The 26,837-nt window shown below is 47.5% G+C and overlaps 1 long non-coding RNA gene across 1 annotated transcript in view; it reads left to right on the top strand.

Annotated features, from left to right (window-relative positions):
• The first annotated feature begins 1,246 nt into the window (after nucleotides 1-1,246).
• The window catches only part of LOC142058889 (uncharacterized), an 87,164-nt gene continuing 61,573 nt past the window's right edge, over nucleotides 1,247-26,837 (top strand). The window contains exons 1-5 of the long non-coding RNA XR_012661138.1: nucleotides 1,247-1,336; nucleotides 1,996-2,069; nucleotides 13,554-13,770; nucleotides 17,155-17,292; nucleotides 19,216-19,515. This is a non-coding gene — a long non-coding RNA (uncharacterized LOC142058889). The remainder of the gene's footprint in view (nucleotides 1,337-1,995; nucleotides 2,070-13,553; nucleotides 13,771-17,154; nucleotides 17,293-19,215; nucleotides 19,516-26,837) is intronic.

Raw genomic sequence — 26,837 nt, 5'->3', positions numbered from 1 at the left:
AGGTGGAGGTAGTACCAGGATGTGTCCCACTACTGCAGTGGTGGATTGCAGCGGGGTGTGTACTCACCATCAGTCAGAGTTAAGGGTGTCTAGGCCACTTTCTGGGCATAACAATGACTGTGTTGTGGCATAGCCCTTGCTATTGTTGGGTACTTTTGGAGGATGAGACCAGAAGCCAAAGTGCCAGCCTGCAGATCTGCATCTTGCTTGCAGGCTGCTCTGTTGGGCGGAGAGTTTTCTTCATCTTGGAGGCTATGTGCTCCAGCCTCTGTCCTTTGTTGGTGCAAGCCAGTCTACAACCACTGATTTCAGTGCTCCACCCTCAGTTTACCTGAGATGAGGATGTTACCTTTGACCTCAGCTGAATTCCCTAGTGCATCCTCTTCCCTGCAGTCTGTCCAGGCCCTTGCTTTCCTTGCCTTGCTGATCCCCAGCTTCATGTCCAGCTTGCCCCTACTGCTAATGCCACTATCTCAGCTACAAGAGCAATGCCGGGCCATGGCTGCTGGCTGCTGTGTCATTGGAAAGGAGAGAGGCTGCCATGCTTTCCTTCTTTATCATGCTTGTTTCAGTTCCCTTCGGGTCTTGAGCGACAGTTTTCTCTGCACTTACATGGTCTTTGCTCTCTTGGCCTCCATGAGCACCTGTGGACCTTGCTTAGGCCCCTCCATCTTCCTCTGCTGTCCCTCAGGTTTTCTGGGGCTGGGATTCCCAGGATCTTTGGTGTAGGTGTGATCTCTGCAGCACTTAACATGCCAGTGGAAGACACTGTGGGCAACCCCACGGGACACTTATTTGCTGCCTGAATCATACTCCTCTCTGGAGGACCTGCCTCTCTCTGCTGACCAGGACGTACTGGTTGATATGCCACTGCATGGCCTGACCTGCCTCTGGTCTTGTGGGATGGAGACAAAGCATTGTGTTGAGGGGCTGTTAAATTGGAGAGCAGCCTGGGCCAAAAAAAGCTGCTGGAGAATGTCTCTGCTGTGGAGCAAGAGCCTGGTCTAAAGGTGGGGCCTGCTGTCATCCGAGCCCACCTTTACAGAGGACTTCAGTGGGTGGTTGGCACTTCCTTGTGTGCAGAAAAAGTTGGAGATCCACAGCTGAGCTGGATGCTCTCACACCCGTCTCCATTTCACGGACTCACTAGTAAGGCTCCACTGGTGTCTCCCCACAGGGCAGCCTGGTCACCTTGGGATGAAATCTCTTGGAGTCTGGCTCATGCTGCAATCCTAAACCTCAGGTTCCCTGTCCCTACTAACAGCTCTCTTCTGCACAGGTGCCTGGGGAGGGTGGAAATTCCTCCCAGGTTTTCCCAAGCCTGTCCACAAAGAAGGTAAGGAGCCTCTAGATGGCAATGTTTCTGTTCAGGAGGCCAGTGGCTGCTTTTCAGGCAAGCTATACCGTTCCCTTTCATGCAGAGCTTTGAGGAAGCTCTGAGATTTACGCTGAGCTGAAGTGGACAGCTTAGTACCCTGCTGCCTCTTATCGCTTCCTCAGTGAAAGTGGCTTGGATTTTGTGACCTCAGGGGACCAGTGGTTTTAGCAGGTTGGACGGTAGTTTTCTGGCTGTCCTTCCCTCCACGTGATGAAATTGGCTTGGATTTGATTGCTCCAACAACTGCCCATTGGTCGGGGACGTACTGGGGTTTCTGGAGGTGATAGGTGTCCTTTGCTGTGACTGGGAGATGCTGGTAAAGGGCTTGGTGTTAATGATGCTTAGCTTGTTTCCCACATGTGCCTGAGGATGCAGGCAGAGGACTCTGTTCCCTCTGATGCAGTCAGTGTGTGTGGAGGGCGCATGTGTGGAAATAGGGACTTGCCATTTGGCTGGAGAGGAGCTGGGAGGTTAGGGAAGGAAAATGTTGCTGGAGAGAGGGCTGTAATTGTTCCTGTATGCTTAGAGCTGTCGCTTGCTACCTCCTCCCTGTACCTAGCTCTGCTCAATGCCTGAGTGATTGGGATGCTGGACTAAATACCCTCTGCCTTTCCCAGGGCTTCTGCCATGACCCTGTATGGAAACCACACCTCAGAGGCTGTGCCTGCTTTCCTGGATGCCAATGCAACAGGTACTTATTTTTTCCATCGCTGGCAAGGGAAGGAGGATGGAGAGAGGCTTGGAAGCCTACCTGGAGGCTGCCATTCCTCACAGACAGCTCCCGGGGGACTGAGCTTACTTGGCTTCTCCTGACCATGTTTTATCATGGGCTCAACCTGCTTGTGGTCAAGAGGAGGAGAGGAAGACTTGGAGCGGTGGGGATGTCTTTCTGCCTCTGGGCACTGTGAAATGCAGCACATGTAGACTGGGGTCCTGTAACTCTTCTGTCTTAACTGTTCTTGTGGGAGCTGGCAAGAAAATACAGCCCCTTGCCAAGGTCCCCAGAAAAGGTGAGCAGGGTGGAAAGCAAGCACCATGTTCAGCAAAGGTCTGAGCAAGACATCAGGCAACCCGTTTGTGCACATTTTGTCTCCTTAGAGTTTTAGGAATCCAAGTATACCCTCAACTGTGGACCAGAAATAGAGGCTAGGCACATATCTCGGTTGCACTTGTCTGGTGTGGTGATAACAGCTGACCTGGGATCCAGGGCTGTCTGCTTTCCAGTGGTGGTTTCAGCTAACTACTGCTGCTTCTGCTGAGGGAAGTGTTGAGGTGTGTGTGACAGTGTTTCTTACCCACATAAAGAGGGTGAGAGTAGCAAGTCCTGCTCCTGAAGCTGTCCATCTGTTCTTTCTCCCCTCTGCCTGCCTGGCCTCACTCTCCTGGCCCTGGCCCCTCAGCCAGGGCTGCTCATGCTCCTCTTTGCCAGCGCTGCAGAGGAGCCTGGAGCCAGTCCTGGGTGGTGGAATGACACTGGTGCCAGAGAGTGTGAAGGGAGCATGGGGTATCAGGGGCTGCAGGAGATGCCAACTGATTCCCAGCTCTGCCACAGCAGAGGAAAAATCTTTCCTGTCTCCCTGTGCGTTGCTTCCCTCTGCATAAAACAGAGACAGTGATCCTTTTCATGCCTTGTTGAATTGATGCCAAAGGGGAGAGACTGGCTCCTCCTTGGTGTTTTTCCCCACAGCGTGGATAATAGTCTCTTTGGAGTTGGCACGCTCATGCCCAGGCTCTCCAATCCACCAAGAGACCTTGAACCCTGGCTTAACAGGCGCACGGTAGCAGGGGTGGGCTGGCTGCCTCCCAGCCTCTCCATACACTCAAGGCCATGCAAGAGCTTGCTCTCGTCTCCAGCCTACGCAGACGCTTTCTCTGCCAGTCCTGCACCTGCAGCCCTGGGAAGACAGCTATAGTCATGCTGCAGCGGGCATGGACAATTGATTATAAGCGGTCGTAGATTACCTGGAGCAATGCTATTAAATTTAATACAGTTCTCCACTGGCTCTTGGGGCACAGCCTTGGGTTGTGTAACTGACATCTTGTTGCAAAGCATTTTGGGGACATCGCTAGGGGCGTGAGGCAAAGAGATTCAGCTGCAAAGCGGGAGAAGAAGATGAGTTTCTGTTGAGATTTATTTCCTGCCCAATAATTGCCCAGAAAAGCTGTGTAAACCTTCTCTGTTTGTGGAACAAATACTGCAAGAGTTACTGCTCTGACCTTTTTTTCTTTTCCACTGGACAATTGTCTGTGCCCTTGCTATTCAGAAGCCTTGATATGCCGTTGGCAGATTTATGTCTTGTTGAAACCCACCTCTTATTGCCTCTGAGTTGATTGGAAGAAAGGAAACTTGTTTGCTGAAAAATAAACCCACTGCCACACACCCTGCATGGCAAGCTGGGGTTGAAGTTTGAAACCAATTTGGAGCACTGACTTCTTTCCCTTGTCAGCTCCTTGTCTTCTGTCACTGTGTCATCTGTGAAAGGTGGGTGACCAGCTCTGAACAGAATCACCTCTGGATTTAGGCAGGAGTGAGACACCTTATGAGCAACCTATGCTGTGAAAGAAAGAGGCCACTTCTCGCTGTGGGCTTGATGCCTCTCGAGGGAAGGGCTGTTCAGTGTACAAGTCCTGCCCTGGCTTAACAAAAGCTTGTGGCAAATCCCCATATGAACACACTTACAATTATTTGGCAGCTGCTAAATTTGGGAATAAATCCACTTTCCTTGGCAGAAATAGTAAATCAGATGAGGCAGATCCAGCAAGGGTTTGGGGTCCATTGCAAAATGCACTTAATTTGTGTGTGGTTCAGGGTTTGCCTATGCTGAAGAGGATCTGGTGTTAAAGCTCTCTGGAACAAACCTCTGAGTTGAAATCCCATCCTGGGTGAGATCCCAGCAGTTTGTTAGGGCTTTTTGTGGTCTTCATTGCTCTGTGAGCCTCTGATAGTGGTGCTAAGTGGCCCTCTGTATCAACACAGAGCTGATAATCCAACAGGGTGGCATAGTAGCCAGACAGCCTGGAGAGATTGTACGAAGGAGGCCACTTAGAGTCGTTGATCCTCCCCTTGGATGCCGCACAAGAGCAGATGCCACTTGCAAACCCAGCCTCAGCTCCTCATACACGTTGGGTGCCTGTGTGGTCCCTACATTTTCTGCATGCCATCACTACTGGGACTGTTTGGAGCCTGTGCCCACCTTCACCCTGCTGGCTCGCTGCCAGAAAACAGCCCTTTCCAACCAGATATGGTTCTGCCTCTAAGTTTTTTTCTTGGTAATGTAGGATCTGTGATAGCTGGTAAATGTCAGCCCTCATTAGGAAAAATATCTCGTGGGTGTGTTTCTCCTTGTGTACAAACCTGTTGGAGGCTGCTGGTATTTCACCAAGAGTCTGAGTGGAGAATCAGGCCCATATGTATGTGTATATGCATGTATGTATGCATGCACTTCCTCCTGCAGATGACAGGAAAGCAGAGGGTGTGGGTTTTAATCTGTGTGTGTGTGGGCAGCTCTGCTGATGCTGTTTGTCAGCTGGAATCCCAGCACAGGGCTCTGCGGCATCAGCTGCGGCTTCCTTTTTGCCTTCTGTCACATTTGGAGGGAGGGAAGATGTAGCTGAGTCTTGCAATAGTAGGTCAAAACATATTGCAGCACTAAGGATCAGAGCAAAAGCTTTCTTGTACAAACACATCGTTTTATTCATCCTGTTATATTCTTTATCAAATGCTGACTTGCCTTTACAGAGCAGCTTTCAGCCCCAGTGAAATCAAGAGTCTCATTGGAAGGGGAGCTGGGCTAGTGACTGGAGTGGGTCACAGTAATGGAAGATGGGTGATCTGGACTTTTATTCCTGGCTCTGCTCTGGCTCTTGTCCTCCAGATCTCTGTGAAGACCTTAAGAAATGAAGTGCAGGGGCTGTCGCTGCATGTGTATGCAGCACGTAGTGTGGTGGCACCCCCAGAGCATCTCTGGCACAGCAAGGAATGCTAGTCATGACAATCACACTGTGAACAAGGATTGTTATGCTACTGAAGTGTAGCTGTTTCTGGGTGGGTAGCAGTCTGGTTAGGGTACGACCTGGTTAGGGTGCTGGAGCGAGCTCTTTTATACAGACAAAGCTCTGGCTGGGATTCTTCGACGTCCAGACATGTAGACAGCTTATTTTTAAGGTCTCATTTGAAAGATGTCAGCTCCCCCTCCCTACTCTTCCCCAGGCAGCGAGAGCAGAAAACTAAATTTATCTGCATTGGGACAGAGAGAGCTGGAGTAAACCAGCCAGGCACTGCTCCAGATCTGCTGGGTGGAACAACTGGCACAGAGCTGTCTGTCTGTCCGAGTCTGAGATGCTCGGGTGCTGCTGATGCTGAGGTGGCAGTGGCAACTACATAGTGTTTTCCATTCCAGCTCCTGGGTTTCAGAATTTACTGAAAAATTTGCCTGTGGGGGTGATGTTTTATCTGACTTGGTCCCTGGGTTAATTTATGTTTTTATATGTGAGGCAAAGCTGCCCCTCTGCCTTCTGAGAGAAAGGTGAGGAGCTACATTCCTTGCCTTCCTTCCTAAGCCCTTGTGAGCATCCTAGTGTGGAAACAGTGCTGGAGAAGAGGTTGAAGCACAGCCTGCAAAGAGCCCTTGTTGCTCAGGGACTTTTGAGTATCCTGTGGGTAGTGCATACGAATGGGAACTGCAAGGGACTCAATATTTTCAGCTTGAGCCTCACTTCCCACAGCTCTCTTCGTGGGGTCCTTATTGACTGATGCAGATTGATGGAAGGGAACAAAGGGCAGATATTTGAATGGGTGTACACTACACTGGCTGCTGTGTGCCTGGATTAAAGAGAAGACTTCTCAGTGTTGAGTCCCTTCCTGGGGCCATCCGTGGGACACACTGTGTCTGGGTGTATGGGCAGGTGGGGATGGGCTGGGATCTGTTTCTCCTTTTCACCTGCTCCTAAAACTGGAGCATCCGTCTCTGTTAGGCTGCTGCTAATGAGTGAGTTAAACAGCTTCTCCTTACTGGAAACTCTTTTCAGTCCAATTAAGATCTTGCAACATGTCAGTTGTGACAATAAAAGTGAATTAAGTCTCATTTCTCCTTTTTTACGATGTTTATTAGAAGATGCGAATGCTCATTTAGAGGAGCTAATCATGGTTATTTATTTGTCAGTGATACCAAGAAGGCCCTGCTCAGGCTAGGGACCCGTTGTGCCAGATGCTGTGTGTGCTCATGGAAGGAATGGCAGCCAGCCCTGGAGAATGGATTGCCCATGCAGGGAGAGCCCAGGCAAGGTAGGCAAACTCCCACGGCCATTCAGCCCCAGCTGCAGGACTTGCTGCTGCTTGGAGACAGTGGGAGCCATTAAAGCCAGTGGAGGTCTATCTCCACTGTGTTGCTCAGCAAAGATTGCTCCAAGCAGCAGCAGAATCTCTCCTCTGACCACTCATCCTTTTCACTGCAATACCTTTGTCTTCATCAGCTGGTTCCAGAATTGCTGGGGAGCATGCGTTGGGGAGACGGGTGGGCAGGCACATGGCACAGCTGCATATGCCTCTTACCCTGAGTAAGTCAGAGCAGAAGTGAAAACTGAAAGTTTAACTCTGGAGTAGGGCTTGGTGGGAAGGCTAGACTATGGCAACAGGCATATCTGACAGTTCTGTGGGTCCCTTCTGTTTCAGATGGCATCTATTCCTCACCCCCGGGCCTTTGTTTGCAGGCAGAGAGGAGAATGCTTAATTCATCTTCCCTCTCAAGCTGTTTTCATTCAATGTCTTGGCTAAGACTTAAAGCAAGCTCTTCCAGGGGTTTGGGCTGCTAGTCAAGATGCTTTCCAGCACATCTAACAGGGCAAAAGAGTTGTTATTTTATTGCTGTGAGGAACCCAGGCAGAAGGATGCACTAGAAAAGGCCTGTAGGAAGGTTCAGTGCATTAGCTTGTTTTCAAGGGGGGTTTGGTTTGTGCTTTTCAAAACCAGTGAATTCCTTCCTTAACTGATACGCTTAAATGACACAGCAACGAGGAGCAGAAATCTCAGGCGATGGAGGCACAGGGACTAAGAAGCAGGCTCTGTGGCTCTAGCCTTGTGTCAACATGGGTTTGCGTTGCCTGAGGAGGACAGAAGTGGGGGACTTTGAAGATCATATTGGAGGTGAGAATAGGTAAAGTTGGGGTAGGTGAGGCTGCAGCAGGACATGCTGGCTGGCTACCTGACTCCCTTGGCAGGATCACCAGACTGGGGTGAGCCGGCAGTAGCCAGTCCACAAGCTGGGCTCTTGCTTACTGCCATGAATAAAATGGACAAGGGCTCTGCTCTGTCCACCAACCCACATTGCCATGTTGCAGCAGGATGAATCTCTATCCATATCAGAGGGAAAGCATCATTCTTTCAGTCCCACAGCTGTTGATGTTTTGAAGTTAAGAAAACATTTAAATGAATAAAAAAAAAAAGCCCAGCCCTAGCTTATCAAGGGAGCTTTTAATGAGCAGAAGGGGAGGGGGAACAGACACAGGAAGGGCAGCAGAGACTAACAGCCTGGCAGAGCACTTGTCATCTTGACAACACAATAAGTTTCAAACTGGGCTCACTCTTGACGTTTGCCTGAAGGTATATTTAACTAGTGCAGGAGATACTGGAGCAGAAATGTGCACCTTTGAGCCCAATGAAGCCTCAGTGGGGTTAGCTGGGTTTTGGAAGGGGGGAAATGGGCTCCAAATGGAAAATGTACGTCTTTCCCTCCCTCTCTGTCTGTGTGTAGCCAGACTGAAAGGTTGTGCTTGCAGCTTCGTGAGAGAGGAGGCTAATGAAGCGTGAACCAGCTGTGCTCAGTGGTGGCTCCCGTGCTATCTGCCACCAGCCTGCCTGCCTGCCCGCTTCTTCCTTTCATTCTTTCTGTATTTGCATGTTGTGTTTGACGAACAGAAATGTGGGCTTCTCTTTGAAGCAGGAGGGTTGGCAAACAAGCAGATAGAGGGGGAGCTCAAATTCTCCTTTCCCTGGGATAGGCTAAATGTTGGAGGACGAGGCATCTGGGGGCGTTTTACAGTCTTTGAGACCTCGGGGCTGAATGGAGGCCCTGGGTTTTGCAGGTTCAGAGGGGCACAAAGAAGGGGTCTTTGAGTGTCTCCTAAGTCTGCCCAGAAATCCTTACAGATTTTTTTTTTCTTCAGTCCCTGACAGCAGGCCCTGATTTGGGGTGCTCTATGCTCTGGGGCCGCTGCTGCTCTGTATAGCGTCCCTAGAGCTCCCAAAACAGACCTCCCTCAACCACCCTCCAGGTCTCCTTGCTGGAGCAAGGTTTCCATCTCTCCTTGCCCAGATACCCCTGATCTTCTCCCCACAGCCCCTGGCACTTACCTCCCTTTCTTCTCCCAAAATTCAATACTCCAGTCAAGCCCTTGCTCACTTTGTCACATACACTGTGCTGTGGGATTTCAGAAACTGAGACAGGAACTGTTTCCAGAAATCCTAAGATGGTGCCTACAGACCACATGCTTGTGTTGCATCTGCATTGCATGCAGACAGGAGTGGAAGGCGTACCCTCCCCAAACTCGCCTGCTACCAAAATAGGCCAGGCAGTCACAGGAGAGCAGGATGCTTTGTCTGGTGCTGTGTCGCAAGAAGTTTATGTGGCAGAGTGTAAGGCTGATGCATTGACATGGAATGCTGCTGAAAATGGATGTGTTAGGTTTTTTGTAATAGTGAGTGTCTTCCTGGTTTTTCTGAGAAGCAGGCTCCCAACTAGGATGCAGAACAGGCTGCGCGCGTGAGGTGGGGGTTGTGCGATGAGCCAGAGCATCTGCTGCCTTGGAGGGGTCTGACTGTCCTCCTGTGCTTTCATCACATCCCCAGGCATCTCATGGCACGTCACCTGTGTGCAAAGAAACATCTGAAAGGGTGTAAATGCAAATCTGTGTTTGTACTGGCACTGCAGAACAAAGCCAGCTGCCTTCTAAAATCAGTGATAGCAGGAGGAGATTGAAATACAGCATTAAAAACTGGAGTGGGGGCCCTGTCCGGGAGTTTTGTCTGGAAATGGGTGTCTGCAGCAGTTTGGGAATGGGCTAAAATCAGGGATGTTAGTCCACACTCGTCTCTTGCGGCAGTATGGTTTTATCTTCCTTTCCAGATTGGCTTTAAGATATGGGAAAGCGTTGACATTCTTCCCACAGGAGAGATTTGCTGAGGTCCTTAGCTGGTACAAATCAATCAAGCTCTAACTCACAAAGCACCCTATGGGGACACAACTTTGATAGGAACCTTCCCTCTGAAGTTTGATGCGTTTTCCTTTTCTTCCAGCCACATATTTGCCTCTTTTCATCATGAAAATAAAAGCTGTGACAAAGTTTGGCATCATAGCCCAGGAGCTGGTCCCTACCTCCCTTGTCCCAGCCTTTGTGTCTTCCATCAGAAAACCATGAGTCATCACCTCTTGGCTCTACCAGTGTGGTATTTTTTTTTTTCCCCTCCTCATCCCCCACACCCCATCTGGGGTGAAGAAGTGGGAAAGCAAATAGGAATAAATACCTCCAGCCATAAAAGTGAAATAAATCAATACCTCTTCTCTGAAGCCAGAGATGCTTAATAGGCAAGGATCACTGCCAGATTGTAAAAAATGTGTAGTGAGTGGCTGGGGCAAGTTTAACCCTTGGACATAAACAGCTGAGCAGCTTCTCTCACCTCTGAATTAAATAACTTTAACTGTGGAGGGCTGTGATTAATAGAGATGTGTCTGGTTGGGATGCACCCAGTATTTTGTGCCTGTGGATAATCTGGGCAATTGCCTGGGAGGAAGAAGTTGTTGCCAGGTCCCTTCTGCAGGCACAGAGATGGGACAGCTCTATTTGTCGGTAAGGTAGCTCCCAGGTGTGGGGCTGAGCTCGTAGGACTTCAGTTACCCTTCCCAGAAATTAAGACTTTTCCAGCTCTCCACCCTGTCTTTCTGTGGTGGGAATGCAGAAGAGTAAAGCTAGGGCGAGGCAACCCTGTCTAAACAAACTTAGTATTGCCCATGCTGGGGAAGAGCTGAGGGAAATTCATGTCCCAGATGCCTGGGGCTTTCTCAGCATACTGGTGAGGGTACCTGAGTGTCACCATGCTGAGGGAATGAGAAGAACTGCCTTGGAGGGATAATCCATTTCAGGGGGATATGGGAAGTTTAGTCTGGTTTCTTTACAGGGTTGCTCCAAGATCCTGCTCTGGAAAGGCTTTGGTTATCCTGCCCAGCTCTCCAGCATGCGTTTCTTCTCTTCACCTGGCCAACAGAGCTGGAGGACAGAGTAAATCTGTGTCTCAAAGCTGTGGTGAGGGAGGGCTAGGACTCCAGTCCCAGTCTCTAGGATTTTTTACATTTTTTTGTTTTCCTCCCAGGACAGCCCATCCCAGGACCTTCATAACCTTTTTTCCCTAAAGAGTATGAGACACCAGGATGACAAGATGCAGCCAAGGTTGGAGTAAATAGGATTGTAGTGAGGTGTTCCTGGTGGTCTGGGGGAAGCGTTAGCACTGCTGTCAGCTAGTTTGGTGAGACTATATCAGGAATAATGGGGATGCCCTGGCTGCTCTTTCTGAAGACCAACAGAGTCAAATGGGAGCAAGTATAAAGGAGCCCACAGGGAAATTCAAAGGCGTGAAGATTCCATCACACTTAGAGTTTGGCTTCTACAAAAACAAGGCTGAGATACACTGCCTGTATATCAGAGCAGAAATAGTTGGTAGGGAGAAGATTATGTTGGCACAAGGACAGTTAGTTATGGGCTGGTCATGAACTTGGGAGGCTGGTGACAAGTAGAAGACTCCTCCCGCATGTTAGAGTGGAGAGGTGCTGGTCCCATCCAGTGGTCATAGGGCAGGGAAGTACCGTGACTGGTTTAAAGCGAAGCTGGGCAGGAGTGATTATTTGATATAACTCTAACACTGCTTGGAGGCTGGATGCAGGTATGTGGGGTTTCTCGCTAGTCTTACTTATGACAGTCTGTGTGCCTTCTATTTGGGCTAGTAGCTCAAAGGTAGCCAAGATATTTCAGAAGAGGATTAGGGTTAGTTTCCCACAAAGCCTTCCTACGCCTCTATAAGCTAGTGGTTCTCCCAGCACACAGACTTGCACCCGGTTAAGTGCTGCCTGGCACACAGATGTTTTCCTCAACTATGGCAGAAGCCTTTTGCTGAGAAGAGCCACGTGATGGAAGTTAAGTTTGTATTTAGGAGATGGGGGTGTCTGGCACAGCTCTTAAAATGGTTTCTGTATGAAAGGAAGGCAGGCTGTACTGGGAAGGGTGATCCTGGAAACAGTAATTTGTTTTGATTTTTCCTCATGCTTAGAGCAAATTACATCTCTTGCTGACATACCTGTGGCAAGCAGAGGTTACGGGAGTTATTAAAGTAGCAATGGAAAAGGCTATTACAAACGGAGAGTATTGCCCTTGGTTGGGACAGAACAAGAAGGTCGAGGTCATGGTTGGTATAAAATGGGCAGGATCTGTCCCATCACTTGTGCCAGGTCATCTTTACAGATAGGAGGGGAGAAGCTTGGGTGTTAGGCCAAAAAAAGGGATTTACTGACTCTTGACACCTTGCCCCTACCTCACTCTGCCGTCTGTCAAGGCTTGGCTTGACAGGCAGCTCCCACTCCTTTCCACCAGACTCCAGGCTTTCCAGTTTGGACCTGAAAGTGCTTGTAGTTAAAGCAGGTGCAGTCACTGGTAGTTCTCCACACCTAAACCCACTTCTTGCTCTCAGCCCCTTGACCCCCTCAAATAGGTGCAAAGGATAGACAATACCACCTGACCAAGGTCTGTAAGAGCCTGCTGCCTCCAGGGTTGAGTGAGGTGTTGTCCTGTAGACATCAGACATCTTCTGCATGGCATTGCATGTGTCATTCCTTTCTTGCACCCTCCTCCACCTCCAAACTTGGGAGAAAATACTCTTGGTGGTGCCTGGAGAGCTGTCTGTGAGAGTCAGGCTACAGAAGAGCTGGTGAATTGCTTTTCTGCCCAAGGTAAGCAAAGTGTTCCCAGTAGGGTAATCAATCTCCCCAAGAGCTCCCCCCACTGAAGGCAATCACCCTGACTTTATGGAGTGTGTAGTGTTTCCCCTGTAATGGCCATGAGTCCCCCTTCCCAGCCAGCAGCACGCAGCAGCTTACCTGGGGGATGGAGAGCGTATGTGTGTGTGTTTAGAGATGGTAAAATGCATTGTGGAGGAAAGCTCTAGCCATTACACGTGCCAAAAGGAGAGCTCCCAGCACTTCAGCTTCCTTGGCATAACATCACAGCGGTGGGTAAATCCTGGAGAAATAAAATGAACCCGATCGAATTAGCCCAGGACCATGTGCAGGAGGTGGGGAACAATTTTAGTGTTTCGTCCTCTCTTGCAGTTACTGTGTCATTGCGGGTAATTTTTCAGCTTGCGGCAGTTGAAACCAGCAAGGAGTCCTTGTTGATTAACCCTAATAAGAGAGAGAGGCCCAGCTCTTTGATGGTCTAACAGTACCATGTAACTGTTGTTTTCGCTGAAATGGTAAGAAAAGGCGCCAGCTGGCTTTTTGGGGTGCCCTTTTCTTCCTCCACAGACTTTCTGATGCTGTGCCTGAAGGCGCATAGGGTTTGGGGGAAGGATGCTCCCTGATGTCAGCTGGCATTGGGCTGGGTAGGCTCTGCCTTGAGGGCTCCCCTGGGGCAGAAGCTGTTGCCCCTGCTGGGATTTCTCTGGAGGCTGGGAAGTAGCTGCCAGGCGGGATCTGGCATGGGGGAAGGGAAAGACTTAGTTCCTTTCAGCATCTGCGGGTGGATTAAGTGGAGCGTTCCTTGTTAGCTAATTGAAACAGTCAAAATGTCAAATGAGGCATTTCAATAATAGTGATGTTAGGAGCTTTACGTTTTTATTTCTTTCCCTCTCTCTTTTGTATCGCGCCTTCAAGACGTAGGGACCTAAGTCCCTGCCTCTACAGAAACCCTCTTAAAGAGGGACTTCAGGGGGGATGGGGCAAGGACAGAAGCTGTTTTAATCCCCTCCAATTCCAACATTATTGTGTTTCAGCAAATATTTTGCAAAAGGATTTTCAGGCTGAACTTCAAACAGGCAAATGCCTCACACTCCAGTGACTCGGGGAGCTTTGCAAATTTAGAAAAGAAAATGAAGATTGTTTTAGCTGACATTTAAACCTCTTCTATTCTCTTTTCTCAGCCTGTCAGGAAGCTTCATACACTTCGGGTCAGACGCTCTTTCCCTGAAGAAGAAAAGGATATTTATAACCGGGTAGAACCGTAACGGGGAAATCTCCAGGCTGCAGTACCTGTCAGATGAGGTTACTTATGGCCCCAATAGCAACAGCCAACCTGGAACCCACTACAGGGAAAAAATGTGAGGGTCCAGCCCTGGGACACAGCAGGGTCTAACCCAGGTAATAGGGTCTATACCCTTGAGGGTTAAGGTAGGCTTGGCCAGAGCATGGTATTTTCTGGGCAAATGTTTTCCTTATGTCTCACTATGCTTTGTTGTCCTGAAACTTGGGGAGTGCCAGGGGGAAGTGATACAGAGAGATCTTGAAGTGTGGTCTGGACCATTCCTGTCCCTTGGGGAGGCAGGGAAGGGGTTAACTAGAGATGCTGAACCCAAAGAAAAATAGCTTATCACACAGAGAGATTGTGACTTGCTTGCCCTGGGTGGTTAGGGCCTCCTGAGGGGCTGATGGAGCATCTGGCTACAGGTCTTGGTTTCTCCTTGCTCCCTCTTAGCCAGGGCTGAAGCCAGGCCAGCAACACTGAGCAGTGAGCAGCTGTCTGGGCTGTGGTTGGAGCAATTTACTCCCAGGGATTAGAGTGATTGGGGTTTCTTAAGGTAAAGACAGCTTGAAAACAAAAAGTAGTGTGTCTGGGGACAGCAGAGCCCTGCTGCAACCTGCTCTTTTTGCTGAAAAAGCTGTGGGCAAAAGTTTTTGTCTGCACTTCACATCTGATCCACCACTGGTCTGGAAGGAGAAGAAGGGGCTGGGTGGCTCTGGTGCAGCCTCTGTCGAGCTCACTGTGTGTGGCTGGGGCTGGGGAGTGGGATTATGGTTGTCTTGTGAGGCCGATGGGGCTCCACAAGAGGTTTTGGTGTAAGCATTTCTGCAGACCGAGCCCTGGGGCTTGCTCTGAGGCCCCAGACATGACACTGAGGACATCTTGATGTAGTAGAAGGTAGCTGGAAGCTGGGTGATGGTTGGTGTCAGGCTAATGTAGTCCTGGGGCTGTTATTTCTGAGTGGTGTTGGCTCATCGGGATATAGTGTAGAAATCTCTGATGAGCCCAAACTAGACCTGGGAGCATATCCCATGGCATAGGTCCATGCCTTTCCTTTTGGCTCGCATGGGCCGATCTCTTTCTGTGTTTTCCCATGTATCCCTAGATTTTAAGGGAAAGAAATCCAGGTGCAGTGCCTGGAGAGTGAGCCATGATGTGGTCTGGCCAAGAGTCCTGGTTTAACCATAAGGGTGTGGGGACCCATTGTCCATGGAATGGGAGTGTAGGTGCCACACGGAGCTGGGTGGAGTGCTGCAGGCACACTTTTATAGGAAACCCTCCCGGAGCGAAGGAATAACAAAAACATTCTTACAGACCATATCTCATGGAGGTGAGACCTAGAGAGATCTTCCCTGGGGATTGCAGGCAACTCTCAGTTCATGTTGCTCCTCTGGACTGTGTAGAAGTGGAAGAGCCTAGGGCACTGTGCAGGATGATGTCCTGGGGGACATCAGGCTTGCTCTGGCCATGCTGCTCACTCTGCTCCCATATCCCTTCTGATACCAGCCCTAGCAGTGCAGTCCTAGAGCTGAGCTGCCCAGGTTTTTCATGATCCCTGGAAAGGAAAGCAACAAATCTTCTACGCGGCAAACCCTCCACCATGGTTTTTCCTGCCATCTGCCCACCCTGGTGGATGTTAACAAGCTAGTAGATCTAGACCTGCTGTGCCTTGATAGAAAGATTTATTTTTAGGACCTTGATATTTAAAATGATCTGTTACAATTTCATGCTTAAATAACACTAAATAATGTTCCCTGTTTGCACAGTGTAATTGGAAGAGGTGAATAAACTAAACAAACCAGCTATGACTGAGCTTCCTTAGTATTTTCAAACTGAAACAAACAGTAAAAAACAAGAGCTTGGCCAATTTAACACTTTGGGGGTATTTTCTAGTTGGCATTCCACTTTTTCATTTTCACAGGCCAAGGAACACAAGAGTTTTTAAGAGCCAGTGGCCTCTTGCCAAAGAAAACTCAGATGGTCTTAGATTGGAGAAAAAAAAAAGGGAAAAAAATTAAAAGTTAACTTATTTGGTTTTTAGGAACTGGCAGGTCTAATGACTCCGGAAATGCCATGGGATTTTATGCGAGTGCTGAAAAGACTTAGAAAATATTCAGCAAGTTCATTTAGGCTCCTTTCATGCTTCTCAAATCCTGAGGCTTCTTTATTGCTGCTTTATGTCAATTTGACACTGCTTGATTTCACTGTTGCTCTCAATTTTACTGCGATGTCATTGCCGTGCTCAGTGCAGAGTGGGTCCTGCACTGATCACATCTGTAACATCCCATGTAATCTGCACAGACTTTTAGATGATTGAATTAAAGCTTTTAGATTCAGATGACCCTACCTAGGGGTAAGAAGTTCAGGCCGAGCTGATGCTACCTATGTGCAAAGCCACAGGCATGTCGTTTAAGTGAAGAGATTTTGTGATTAGTCATGAATGTGTGTTGTTCCCTTCTGGAAAACTACCATCAGAGAAGGAATATAGCGCAGGCTTTTGAAGCTGCTGCATGTCAATTCATCAGTGCATCTTTAGCTGGGGGGATCTCCTCCCATTAGAAGGGTGAGAGTAACTTTTCCCTCTATGTCCCTATGCTTAGACACCCCATGGAGCAACGCTCCTGCAGGTTTGGGCTGTGACACTGGTGGTGCTGAAACCCCTTAGCAGCCCTGCGTCTTGCTCTCAGTTCCTCCCTTTCCTTCCAGTGCTCTTGCCCTCCCTCCATCCTGCCTGTCTTGGGGGGAGCTGACTTCCCACCAGTGCCTCCTCTCCTTCCAGGCTGGCAAAGTCCTTCTCCCTCTTTTCCTCCCTCTGCTCCCCTCATCCCTCCACTCCACACAAGCCTTAGCTCTGTTTGTGCCCACATTAGCATTTCTGCTGACTGCAAGGATTGGTTTAATTTCATGGGTGTCATTTCCTTCAAGAAATCTCTCTCTGAGCAGCAGCCCGACGAATGCCTGATAAAACATATTTTCCTACAGTAATGATTTTATGGACCCATAAGTCATGAATTTATTATGATCTCAGCCCCTGCTGCTGATTGCTGTAAAATGCAAAGTAATTAACAGCAAGCGGTAGCAGCTATTCCCACCTGGTAGCGTGTTCTTGGGTACGCTGATGGGTTTGATTAAAGTAATGGCTAAAGTGTACAGCCCGGCTGTAAAATATTAGCATGATTAATGCAGTATCCTAAATAAGAAACAAAACTAATGGGCATGGCTTAAGGAATTAAATATATATATATATTCCTCTCCCTCCCTCTAGCTATTGTTCTGGCTCATTTATGCTTTCTTTTCTGTTAAATAATGTATGGGCTTGAGGGCCAGGGGGCAGGCTAGAGATGCATATTGCAGTTTCATAACATCTTAAGTGCTTGTGTTAATTTTTCACTCCTTCCTTCTCTTTCCCCTCAACCTGCCATCTCCCATCGGGTAGGGGGAGAAAGATAATCAAGTTTCCTGAACTTGGCCCGAAGTCAGATGTGATTTGATTTGGATTGCAGACAGCCCGGGGAAGTGGCTCGGATGCAACTTGGAGAGTTGGACTCGGTTTCTGGCCTTGCAGAAGAGGAACCCTGATGCTGTGTTTGCATTCCCATGGTTGGGGGTGATCTCCGGTCTGTCTCAGCAGCCTGGAGCCTGTAAGTTTTTTGCACATGAAGAATAACCACGTCTATCCAGAAGCTGCAGTGCTTCCGCTGAGAAAAGAATGCTTTTTCTTTTCTTTTATCTGAACAGCTTAAGAAAACAGTGGCCAGAGTTGAGTGGAAAATTAGTGAAGATAAGGCTGAAGATACAATAACACATGTCAGATTTCTCTTCCCCCCCAAAAAAGCATGATATGTTGGGTTTCTGGCATTTTTCAATTGGAAAGATCAGAAATCACTTGGGTTCAGGGATAAGAATAAAATATAAAATAGGCTTTTTTTTTGTAGGTGTTTGTCATGAAAAAACTTATTTGGAAATGGAGAAAACACCTGATTGAGGGAAAAAAAAGGCTTTTTTGACCTACACGTTTTGATCAGCTCTTCTCTTCTGATTTCTAAAGATGTATACACCAATGTCATCTAATTCCCTCTGATCTGCCTCTAAGTTTTCAGGTGTATTGATCTGCTCTAGTTTATGAAGCTACTGACTATTGGAAAGAAGAATTTATAAATAACTACAGAGAAATGGGCTTCCATATCACAGGAGTTCCAGCCGTGCTGCTTTTGTTTATCGCACAACACACATTTTTTTTGGAACTTTTCTTAACCAGGAGATTGCAAAAGGGAGCTCAGCATGCCAATGTCACCGAGAATTGTGTTGTATTGTATTGTGCAAATGGTGTTTGTCCCTCTTGGGATTGAGAGGTTTCTGGGTTTGTTTCTGTAGATAAGATATAAGCTCAGTAGTGGTTCTGCTAGTAAATACAAGTAGCCCCAAGCTCCAGAATATGTCTTGTTGGTCCCTCCAGTAATTTGACAAAGTATCCTTCCAGCAGCCTCCTGAAAGTACAACATGAACAATTTTGTTGAACTTTCAGTATCTGGAATAGTTGTAGCAAGGGCTCAGTTAATAACTGTGCACGTTGGCCAGCTCTCTGCCAATGTTGGCATGGGTTTTGGATGTCTCACCCATGTTCAGTGGTGGTGGAAACAGGAGCAGATGTGTTACCAAGAGGGTGAGAATTAAGTTCTTTCTCTAAAATTGCTACCACTGGAGTTGTGACCACCTTCTCTTGGGAAGTGTAGGGGAATAGACAGGGATCGGCGACCGGAAGATCACGGGATGTGACGGAAAGATAGACTCCTCCCCATAGGAGTGGCAGGAACAGGAAGCGCAAGAGCTATATAAGCGTGTGACGCAGTTAAATAAACGGACATTTTGTATCCATCATATTGATGTCTGTGCATCACTGTCCCCAGGGTGGGTAGAGCCCTGTGTCCTGGAGATGTGCGGCCCAAGATAAGTTCTCCCGTAGAAGCGTACAGCTACAGGAAAGGATATAGGAAACCTCAAAAAGATACAGACAGTGATCAAAGGTACAGGGGAGCTTCTACACAAGGAGAGATTAAGCAGATTGAAAGGTGTTGGTTGAGTAAAGAGGCAGCTGAGAGAGGTATTATCAAGCCACGTACAGTCTGGAGTGGAGTAGAAGAGGTGGTGCAAATGATTGTTTTCAGTGTCTTGTGATTCAAGTTCTGAGGCCTACCCAGTGAACTCATCAAGCAGAGGGTTTAAAGCAAACGAAGGGAAGCCCATTTTTCTGAAGTGCATAATTACATATGTATTTCACCGCCATGTGCTGCTGTGGAGTCCAAAAGAAGAGAATAGATGTGAAGCAGGACTGGATCATCATAGAAGGTGGGTCCCAGCGGGATGCTAATCATAACCAAAGGGTTTGCAGCCAGAAGAGGGCCATGGATATCCCATCACTCATTTGCTTCCTCCTTCCTCCCCTTGGCAAGGCTTTGGCCATGTTCTTCTGCCAGCTACATCCTCTTGTCTTGAAATGGGCTCAGGGGCTGAGCACTGGAGGATGTAACTGCTGCGGTTTGACTGACAGTGCTTTCTCTCCTCAGGGATGGATCTCCTCGGAGTGTTCTCCCACCATGTGAGACCTTGTGTACTAGGTGAATAAGCACAGCGCAAGTGATGAAATAAGGGCCGTGATGCTGCTGGGCTACATTGTGGTCCTGAAAAGAAACATCTGGGCTTGGAGAGGTGGAGGACACCACAAGCCCATGAGGCTGAGGCCCAGCAGTGACCTCGAGAGGCAAGAGCCAAACGTGTGAACCTTATCCCAGCTACGAGACGTGGCAGTGCCGCAGCAAACGCCAGCGTGTGAGGATGGTGCGTGATGGCTGGGCAAGGGAAGGCAGGTACTTTTCATCTCTCTTTTAGGTACTGTTTGAGTTGGCTGCCGCAGTCAGGCAGTGTGGCTGCGGGGTCATATTTGGAAGGTTTACTCAGCAGTGCACACATGTTAATGATGTTTGAGGAGTCGTTTCTGTGGGAGACCTGGGAGCCAGGCAGCTCTGCAAATCAGCCTATTAGTATTTTTAAAAGAAAACCTCCATCCTGTAGGAACTGCTTTGGCCTCTGGAGACGTGCCAGAACTATATCCCAGACTGCACCACATTCGTTTTGCCTATTAGATCTTTCCCAGTCTCCTTTTATCCACCCCTTTTCCTTCCCTCCTGGCTAGAACTTTCTATTGCTATTCTATCCAAAACACACTTTACCTATTGCCTTCTGTGCTTCTCTTGCCTGGAAGTTTGCACAAGGATAGGCTGGCGTTTATATAGGTTTTTTTCTGCTTTCTCCTTTTGCAGCTAATCACCCTGGTGAAATTGAGCTGTAATGCAGTTGGCAGTGGTCAGATTGAGCTGAATGTGTGTGCTCCAGCACATACCGATTCTTGTATCAAAAAAAATGAACACAGACAGCTGCAAAGTGAAGGAGATATTGCATGGCCTTGTTTAAAACACACTCTTGCAAAAGTGTGAGCAACCTGAACGAAAGCTGCCTGTCTCCTCTTTTGAGGTGGGTGAAAGAAGAAGTTATTGGGCTTGATATGTGCAGCGAGAGGGGGAGACCGCATTTCCCCACCTCCTCTCCCTGCCATCCACAGCCGTGCAGCAGGTAGAGGAGATTGTGTTTGGTGGGGAGGATTTATAGCTGTTGTGAGTCAGTCAGAGTGTCAGGGTAAATCAAGCCTGACATTTTTAACATCTTCCCCACACAAAGGGGGGGGCAAGGGGGAACGGAGGAAGCAATTGTAATTTTATGTCTATATCCTGCTTGACTAATCAAGGTGAGCAAGAGACATGCCAGCCAGAGGAGGTGTTTTCTTCTTGTTAGCTTGATCATTTCTTTGCTTTGGTTCCCTTCCTTTCCTTGACTACTGTAGCAATCTCCTCTATGGGGGAAGAAAGATCCAGCTGATCAGTGCTAGAGGCTTGTAGACAAATGGTTCTTGCGCCCCCAGACTGTCTCTTGTATTATGTCTCTAATCAGGTAAGTGAAAACTCATGGAAAAACACATTTTGGCAGAGGTTTGACTACTTTTGGCCCTGCCTCCTCGCTCCTATTCAGATGCCAGACCTACTGCTAGCCCTCAGATGGCACTGCTGTGGCGTACCGTAGCCTCTCCTGGTACCCTCCTACCCTTCTCAGGAGCGCCTTGCTCAGGTTGGACCGGCCTACAGGTGAGCTATGGAGAGAAGGAATATCTGCATCATGAGGGGAAGCTAATTCCAGGGGAGTTACAGCAGCAGCATGGCTTAGGAGTTGTGCTTGGTATGCCTCTTGTCTTGCCTCAGGCATGTTGCTGCTGCAAAGCTTCCCCATGCCTTTTACCTTGCTGCCAGCGCAGGCTGCCTGCTCTCGTCCCAGGTAGGCTAATTCCCTCTGGTGAATAAGGAGAGGCAGAGAGGCAAAATAAATACCTATATAGCTGCCCATTCCTCACCCTTCCCATGCCAGAGTCCAGAGTATTCATGTAACATATCTAGAGCATCCTGGTTTTTGAATACTGGGATTAGCAGCGTACTCTACCGTTTGCTAGAAGTGGAGATCCAGTAGACTGGGATACCTCATGGCAGTGGAAAAGGCTTGTGCCCCAGGAACGGAGACTGGCAGCTTCAGTGTTGTCTTCTAGCCCATGGCATGGGGTGAATGAGGGGCAGCATGCGGAGTCCTAAGCTGGAGCTGTTGAGCAGCATTAAAAGCTGCACACTAGGTCCATGTGCCATCAACGCAGGGCAGCATCATTAAAATTCCTTGTGTGCACAAAAGTGGGCTAAGTGATCAGCAGAGGGCAGGGAGCCTCTGAGCACTGTGGGCTCATGCTGATTTACACCAGCTGGGGAACTGGGCCAAATCTATCTCATTCAATGAATGATCATTCAATTTTTCTCTCTGCTGTCAAGCCCTTAAACAAAAGCCAATTGAAATCAATGGGGGACTTTCATCATTTTGAGGGTTATAGGCCTAAAAAATTGGATGCTTGGGGAAAAAGCAGGTAGGGGAAGAGAAAGGGAAGAAGGAATAAATGCTGCTGTAACATGGCTTACAACATAAACGGATGTGAGTGAGAAATGCTTTAGTTACGATTCTCTGGCAGCCACAATTCAGTGAAGCTGTACATGGAAATGTATACATTGAAGAGCATCCTTCGTTATGTAAACTGCTCTATGGGCACAAAGGGAGCCTGTCCCTCTGTGAATCCTTTCTCTGCATGTCCTATTTCTATATGTGATTAAGTTCTCTGCTCTCCCATTGCAGTTAGGGTTCTTATTAGTGGTAAGCACATGCTCCACGGGATAGCTGTTATGCAGAGAAATGCAGGAAGAAGTGCTGCCTTCTGCTCCCAGAAACCAGCGGGATTTTTTTTGCAGTAGCTGGAGGAGGGGGAGGTTGATATCTTGCCCAGCCTCTGGCTGTATTTTGATAAAATCCTTTGTCCAATGACTGCAAAGTATTTTGCAAGTATGGCAGGGTAAATCCCCTTCAGACAGGTATTATCTGGCCTATTTTTACAGCTGAGAATTTGCATCTAGGTGATGGTGCTGTCTTCACCTTGTGATCTCCTCGGCTGAATGAATATGTCAAGATCAGTCCTTTCAAATCCAGCCTCAGTTCGAACACAGCCCTCCAGTACATCTGGGTACAGTTAGATCCTTCCTACCTCAGCTTCCCAATCCATATAACAGGTATGACAATCATCCTTTCCCCTGGGTAAACATTTCATTATGCGATACTGCTGAAGTACCTTGGAGGGGAGAAGACCTACAGATAAGTCTGCATTCTCATTTTGGCTATATTTGTGTGCGTGTTTTCTGCTTTAGCTGCCGTTCTCATGCTTTGCCTGCTCATTAGTTCTGCCTGAGTGCAGGACCTCTCCAAAAAATGCAGCGTTGGCAGTGGGCATGAATTCTTAACGACTCCTGTCTCTAATGACAATCCAGAGTAAGGCAGTCAGTTTGCTTGCTGAGAGAAGGAGAGGCAGACTAGACCGTAGCTCGCTGCTGCTTTCTCTCGTCGTGGGGTGAGTTTGCAAAATCACAGGAGGACCTGCAAAATATGCTCAGGTGTTGGCCTGCTTCTCATGCTGCAGGACGAATTTCTGGGGATGACAGATGGAAAGAGGTGCCTCTCAGTCTGTGGAAGGTGTTGAATTTGTTTTTAAAGCTCACTCTGACCTCCCTCTGCTGTTTTACCCAGGAGATCAAGAATAGATTTTGGCTTTTGAGCCAAAGCTGGAAATCCCGAACTTGACTTTCCCAGTGCCCTGTTATGCTGTCCAACTTAATGCAGAGAGAAAATACTAAACTGGTAAAAAACCCTGAACAAAACAGTACCGCAATCAATTTAAAGAAAAAAATGCCAAGCGTTCCATTACTGAACAGGAGAAAGACTTCTTTTAGTGGGAAGCCTAAAACTTAATTTTAGAGATGTTTTTGTTGTCTTTTGTTTCTATTCTGTACTTGTATTCAAAGATTCCTCGACTTTTTGCAAATGCAGTTTTTAACATGTTAGCTTTTTCTTTCACAGACTCTTTGTATTTTGTTTAAAAAAGAAGGAAGTCTTGGCAGGTTAGAATAGGTTGCAAGGGAAAGGCAGGTGAATCCTGCCTGGGTGCCATTACTTCTGTTTCATTTAATGGCAGGATTAAGAAAAAAGAAAGAAGAAAAAAGCATTTTAAATCTTGACAGTTCTTTGATTGTTGACTCTTAAAAGCCAAACCAGAGAAAATTACGATTTTTGGTTTTTGTGGTGAAATCCTGAATTTTCATTATGGTGGATGCCTGCTGAAATGTCATTTGGTGGAACTGTTTTGTTTCTGATAAAATCTCAACATGCACTGAGAAAATGTCAAGTTGATTCCAGGATGTCTGCTCCCTCTTAGAGCTCTGGTTATTTCTTTTTATTTGTCTTTGTGTCTGCTTTCCACCTCCATTCTTGCTGATGCCTTTCTTCTACTCCTTTTCCACTAAAATTGCCACTATCAAGACAGTTAAAAAGGCGATGAGGTCTTTCCTTCCTGGATGGACTAATTGGGGCTGAGACCTTTGTGATTCCCAGATCCATTGTCTCAGGCTAACCCAATTGTCTCTGTTTCACACATTGTTGGTAGCAAGTTTTCTTCGTTCAGCTCAGGGTAACTCCCTCCACTTCTTATATATGGAAAGGCAAATTCTGGCACTGGGATATTCCGCGTGGCTAATGGAGGTTGGTCGGGTAGGCTGGATCTCTACCTTTGTTGACTGGAGAATCATTCTGGCTTTGCAATAACTGAAGGTCAGCTGATCTGTGGCTCAGATCAGTTAAATAAGTAAATAAATAAATAAAAATGGTGGACGCCATTTGGGGAATCTTTGGAACCACAGGTTGATCTTTGATTTAGAGGAAAGGAAAGAGGAAGCTGGGAGGTATCTTGGGCTTTGCTTTCTATCTCTGTCCCTTCTGTGTCCATGGCACCAGGGAAATGAACTGGTGTTCAGCCTAGTTCTGATAGACAAGCGCATGCTGAAACACTGGCATTTTGGACCTCCACTGGTAGTCTTGGCATAGTAGTCTGAAGATCACATGGTCTCTGGAGTCTGGAGCTCTGTTCAGAGCTGTGGGGGAGCTTCTTCTACATGAAGCCTGTGACATGACCTTGGAGACATGGCCTGCCCATCCCTGGACCAGAACAGTGGAGCCACCACTGAACAAGACAAAGGCTTAGACAAGATACTCAGCCATCCCTGGCTGAAATGTTCAAGATCATAGTGGAAGTGGCTGGGGTCTGGCAAAGGTGCAGTACCTCCCTGATGTGAGCCACAGGTCCAACTCTGGGATGAAATATCTGTTTGTAATGAGGTCTTTGGGGATCTCTGCTCTGCATCTTGCTGGCAGGCAGTTCCCTTCTTGTCTGTGTACTTCCAGCCCCGTGAGAAGGCATGTTGATTCCACATTCCACTTGTTCTTGAGGGCGGCTTTTGAAATCCTGTCGAAATTATTCACGAGCCATGATTGGAGCCCACACTCAGAAACACTATTTGCATCCAGGGAGGATCTGATTATAATTGTCGCAGGGAAGTTTGTTTGAGACAGATTCTGTGTCAGCTTGAAATTTCTTGAGGATGCTTGTTGGGCAGGAGAACTGTGCAAGCACAATGTCCAGGGAAGGGTAATGAAAGGGACTGAGGGTGTCAGGCTTGGGTATGGAAATTACTTTTTCTTCAGAGATGAATATGGTAGGACTGCTTAGCTGGAGAAAGAGCAGAGCAGTAGAATCTAGAATTATCTGACTGATCTTCAGGGTACCACTGTCTTCTCCACCCTAAAGACTTGAGAAAGATGCATGTTTTGTTCAGGATGGTTGATTTAAATCACCTATTTTAATCATGATTTAAATCAACAAGCAGGAAATCTTGATTTAAAAAACACATTTTAATCTTGTATTTTAAAGTTCATTTCCTAATGAAACATAGTTTCTCATTGGTTGGCATAATTTGGTACTATTTTTGGCAAAGCAGAAGGGGACGCGACACCCATACATATTTATTGGCGCGACTGTATAGCTTAACATATATCTATTCCGATTTGGAACTTTTACATCTTTTTATTACATTGGAGAAATGGAAAACATGTAATTTCTGATTTATTAGACACAGCTTCTTTTTTTACACTTATCTCAAGCTATATGAGGACAAAAATTAAAATGCAATTAAAAATGCATGAAGAAAGCTTTTTGAAAGTTTGTTGTTGGTATCGCAGAGCAGAGGGCTGGAACGAGCCTCTGCAGATAATCTACTCCGTACGTTGGCGTTGAGGCAAGATCAATTACACCTTTCCCCTCTGCACAGGTGTTTGTTTAACCTTTCCGTAGATGGCTCTGGTGAAAAATTCTGCAACTTCCCTGGTATCTGTTCTAGTGAGAAAGTTTTTTTTTTTTTTTTTTTAAAAAAAAATGTCTAAACTTAAGCTTTCTTTGCTCCAAGTTAAATTATTTCTTCTTCTCCTGCTGCTGTGAACACAGAGAACAATCGACTGCTGTCTTAATAACCTGCTAGCTACTGGAAGATTGTTATGCCTCTGTGCTTTAGTCTTCACTTTTTCTTTTTTTTTTTTTTCCTCCTAGGCTGAATGAACCTAGTTCATTTAACCTTTTCTTGCTAGTTCTTCTTCCTAAACCTGTGACGGTTTTAATTCTTCTCCTCTGGACTGCCTCCTGCTTTTTCATGTCATTCTGCATCTGCAGTGAAATGACTTTGTGGATACTTCAAAAGGAGAAATTGCTTGCATGACGTGTAGGCAAACTATGGAACTCATTGCTACGGGATACTGTGATGCTAAAGATTAAATAGGTTTGGAAAACACGTTTAAACAAAGTCATGAAAGATGTTCCTGAGCTGTGCATTGCTGGAGGGCCTTGTGAGATTGGGATAAGTGAGGTGCAGAGGGAGGAGGGGTGAAATGCTACTGCTCAGTCATGTGGTTTCGTTGCTGGTTTTGGCATGCCGCTAGCCCTGTGGGAGTCATATTGCCACCGGTGCACTGCTCTGCATCCATGCTGTGCTATTGTGATTACCGGGGGCCCATCACACTGCTCTATTTCAGAGAAGCACTTGGATGTGCCTGTGCCTTCCTCCCCAGAGCCCCTCTTTGCAGCCTGTCCAGCTTCTGCCCTCCAACTAGCTGTGAAAACAGGGGCTGTCTCGGACTCTAGCACATTGGGAGTCAGAGCCTCAGAAAAGCTGGACAGCTGCAGGAAGTGCATGAATTTGCTGGCATTTGCGTGTTAACCAGAGGCTGTTGGAATAACATTCTCCTCTATCCTATGGCAAATAGAAGTGTGGGGTGGTGATGGTAACTTTGCTGGAGCACTACGGTGGTTAATGCTATCCCAGCCAGGCTGTGCTTGTGCTGTAAACAGCCGTTGGGAAGCAAAGTCTCTCTCTTCACCAGAATGTACTGGATTCGACAACTCTCCTTTTATCTGTTCAGAAAGTGCTGAAGTGTTTCTAGCTGCTCTTCAAAAGCAATTCTGCACTGCCCAGAGGGGGCTGTAATTCACGTGGGGAGCCAGGAGAAAATTATGCTACTCATCTCAGCAGAAGTGTGTAAACCACTTAACTTCTGGCTTCTGCTCCTGAGTGAGATTTAAACATAAGGATAGAATGTGCTTACAAGGACTCTGTGGGTCACCAGT

Source organism: Phalacrocorax aristotelis, chromosome 6 (assembly GCF_949628215.1).
Source record: "Phalacrocorax aristotelis chromosome 6, bGulAri2.1, whole genome shotgun sequence".
In the NCBI taxonomy this organism is placed as follows: domain Eukaryota; kingdom Metazoa; phylum Chordata; class Aves; order Suliformes; family Phalacrocoracidae; genus Phalacrocorax; species Phalacrocorax aristotelis.
This window is presented reverse-complemented; position numbering and strand designations above follow the sequence as displayed.